This window comes from Podarcis muralis, chromosome 8 (genome assembly GCF_964188315.1).
Source record: "Podarcis muralis chromosome 8, rPodMur119.hap1.1, whole genome shotgun sequence".
Classification (NCBI taxonomy): Eukaryota; Metazoa; Chordata; class Lepidosauria; order Squamata; family Lacertidae; genus Podarcis; species Podarcis muralis.
The window spans coordinates 28,317,020-28,320,559 of NC_135662.1; the positions used below are offsets into that span (position 1 = coordinate 28,317,020).

Genomic DNA, 3,540 nt, shown 5'->3' on the forward strand with positions numbered 1-3,540 from the left:
GACGCCAAAACATTCTGCATTATGGAACATCTTGATATAAAATGAGTGCCTGGGAAATTAATTCTGAAAGCTTTTTAACACAAACAAACAAATGAATAAATGGAAGCATTTGTCACCTCTGTAGCTCATTAGTTCGATTACATTTTCTATCTGCATTGCAAAATTCTGCTGCGGCAGTTGGAAAATGAACTCAGGTTTGCAGGATCTCAGTGGAGCCCTGGATGGCTTCCTGATTTCCCACTAGAATCCCAGTTCCTCTTTCTCCAGTAAAAACGTCAGCAGTAGCACTGCTGCAGTAATCTGGTAGTGGGGAAAAAGGCTGGTAGTAATCCATCTCCTGAGAGACTGCAGCAAATCCCTGGAGGAAGCCTGCAGTGTGACTTCACGCTCAACTCCTCCATTCTTAATGAAGCTACTACAAACCTTCATCTTCTAGCTGGCTCCAAGCCCATATGCCGAGGATCTATAAGTTATGGAGAGAGAGAGAGAGAGAGAGAGAGAGAGAGAGAGTAATCTTGCTTTCCTGCCAATTTAAAAAAAGAAACACTAATTGGCTGTGGGAATGTTTTGAAAGAAAAATAAAGGGAGGAAGTGATATGTAATGACAAAGCATAAGGGTCAAGGTTAAAATTTACGGGGTCTAGCTCTGATTCAGCAACAACAGCATTGGGCCTTGCTAACTTGGGCTAGTGAGAGTTGGAGTCCAATAACATCTGTAGGGGCACAGGTTCCCCACTTCTGATTTAGAATAATTGGTCATGGGGAGGGTGGGAAACTTGGTCCTTGTTAGTTTTCAAGCAGCAGTTAGAGAAGGCAAGAGAGAAAAGGACCAGCAGGAACATTCTTAGATTTGTCCAATCAGTTCCTGCCCATTCTGTTTGACACTTGAATGCTGAACTGGAAGCAGATGTGGACTCCTGGGGCAAATGTCAGTTTTGTGGGACAGTAATTTGCAACAGGACAGTGGCACACAGAAAAAGAGATTTTTAAAACCCTCCCTATGCACCTCAGTCCCAGTCCTGCCCCCCACCCTATGCAGCTGACATTTAAACAATAAAAGTACACATGTTACTGTATTTTTCCGTGTATAAGACTAGGTCCCCCCCCCTAAAAAAGTAATGTGAAAAATTAGGAAGGGGGGTCTTATACACGGATATATATACCCCCATTTTCTTAACTCTGAGTCCCCCAAAATAGGGGGCGTCTTATACATGACGGAAAAATATGGTAATTGCTTGTATGCATTTGACATCATATGAAGTTCAGTCCAGAATTGGTGGCTTGCTTTATTTATTATTGCATTCATATCCTGCCTCACGGAATCCAAGGTGGCATGCATAGTTCTTCTAACCATTTTATCCCAACAGCAACCCTATGAGGTAGGTTAGGTTGAGAGACAGTGGTTTGTATCCAGAGTTTTGCCCAGACAGTGGCGTAGCGTGGGGGGTGCAGCGGGGGCCGGCCGCACCGGGCGCAACATCTGGGGTTAGGGCAAATCCACGGGTTAGGGGCGCAAATCCACGGGTTAGGGGGCGCAAATTACTTGCCTTGCCCCGGGTGCTGACAACCCACGCTACGCCACTGTGCCCAGAGTCAACCCACAGAAATCAGTTGACTTAACATAGTCACGTTCACTCATTTCAATGGGCTTACTCTTCATAGGACTACCATACAACCTAGAGACTGGCCCCAGGTGAGCTACACAGCAGAGTGGGGATCTGAACCCTGGTCTCCCAGGTCCCAGTCCAACATTCAGACTATGACATTGCACTTTCAATTTTGTGAAAGCCAATTTTTTTGAGGGCCCATAACAGGCTCCTGCCATACAGTCCACTGTGGCCTAATCCGATCCTCTAAAAATGATGCTGATATTGACAGATTCTCTCACTGTGCAGCAGTCACACTGCTGGTCCAAAACCTAACATGAATTGCAAGATCTCTTTGAACAGGTGAGATGTTGTCCATCATAATTAAGCACTGTGTGCATATATGGTTTCTTGTTATTGTGGCAACAAACCCAGTGCAGTGGAGATTATTGCCTAATCCTGTTTTGTCAGTTGTGACAAGATGACAACTAGTTTTTGTGTACAGAAATATCTTTGTGGGTAAGACTTGCCTGCTCACTGCCAGATGTCCCCACTATCTGTGGGGAAAACTGGATGAGACTTCCCATGTCTGGAGAGAGACTACTCAACCTGATTTTCTACATTAGACCCAGAGGCATAAAAAGTCCTTGTGGGCTATAATTTAGGCCTCCATAGTGACTAGAGAAAAATAATAGTATCTGTCACAATGGCTAAGATTCAAGCTATCCATCGCATTCATCACATTGTGTTTTCTTTCTTTCCTCAGACTTTTTGAGCTATTTTTAAGGAAAATCAGCAAAAGCAACAGTGCTGACATGGGTTGCCATACATCCGGATTTTCCCAGACATTTTACCGATTTTTGCTTGGACACTGCTTCTGACTGCAGCATTCCGGGTATGTCCAGGAAATTCTGGATGTATGGCAACTCTACCATGTGCACAGTTGAGTATATTAAGGCTATGTACACATTAGCAGCTGAAAATACAGTTATTTCCCCCTCTGCATTTCAAGCCACATTTGCACTTGCACCAGAGTGGGCAGGAATGTCTTCACCTGCTGCGCATTACCCAGTTTGTTTCTTCATGCTTGAAGCGTCCCACCTAGCCAGCTCCTATTCAATGAAGTGGTCATTTGTGCGTATGCAATGACTGTCTGAAGTGTACACAGTTCAGCTGAACCGCTGCATGCATTTTCATATTGGAGAGGAAGCTGGTTTGAGGGACAATGCATCAAGCAGAAGTATTTCTCAAGAAACTACAGAGGACCTACGGACTGTCATGTTTGCTTGGGAGTACACTGGAGCAAGAGTAAACCATAATGTGTACACGGTTTGATAGATTGGGGTGGCCAAACTTGCTCCACAGCACTTCACATGTGTTTCTCAGGCTATGCAAGAAAAACTTCCCCTTTCTCTAGCCCGCATGATCATTCAACTGCACAATACTAATCAACTGAAAAAGAAATGAATGGGGAGCAGAGTTGATGACAGTAAAGCAGTCAACAGTCTTGTTTCCATTGGGAGATAATGGACGAAATGTAAACAGGTAACTTGTATCTGTATTATTATTATTATTATTATTATTATTATTATTAGTAAGAGTAGTATTAGTATTAGTATTACCCACCCTTCATCAGCAGGTTCCAGAACAGGTTACAACAATTTAAAATTCAGTACAGTCATACCTTGGATCTCAAATGCCTTGGCTCCCAGACAAATCGGCTCCCGAATGATCGAAACCTGGAAGTGAGTACAGTGGTACCTCGGGTTACATACACTTCAGGTTACAGACTCCGCTAACCCAGAAATATTACCTCAGGTTAAGAACTTTGCTTCAGGATGAGAACAGAAATCGTGCTCTGGCGGCGTGGCAGCAGCAGGAGGCCCCATTAGCTAAAGTGGTGCTTCAGGTTAAGAACAGTTTCAGGTTAAGAACGGACCTCCAGAACGAATTA

At 44.0% G+C, this 3,540-nt stretch overlaps 1 long non-coding RNA gene across 1 annotated transcript; it reads right to left on the reverse strand.

Annotated features, from left to right (window-relative positions):
* On the reverse strand, nucleotides 1-3,327 carry LOC144328796 (uncharacterized). Its single transcript, XR_013394089.1, has 2 exons — nucleotides 3,271-3,327; nucleotides 1-463 (listed from the first exon to the last, which is right to left on the reverse strand). It is a non-coding gene; the product is annotated as an uncharacterized LOC144328796 (long non-coding RNA).
* Between the last annotated feature and the right edge of the window lie 213 nt (nucleotides 3,328-3,540).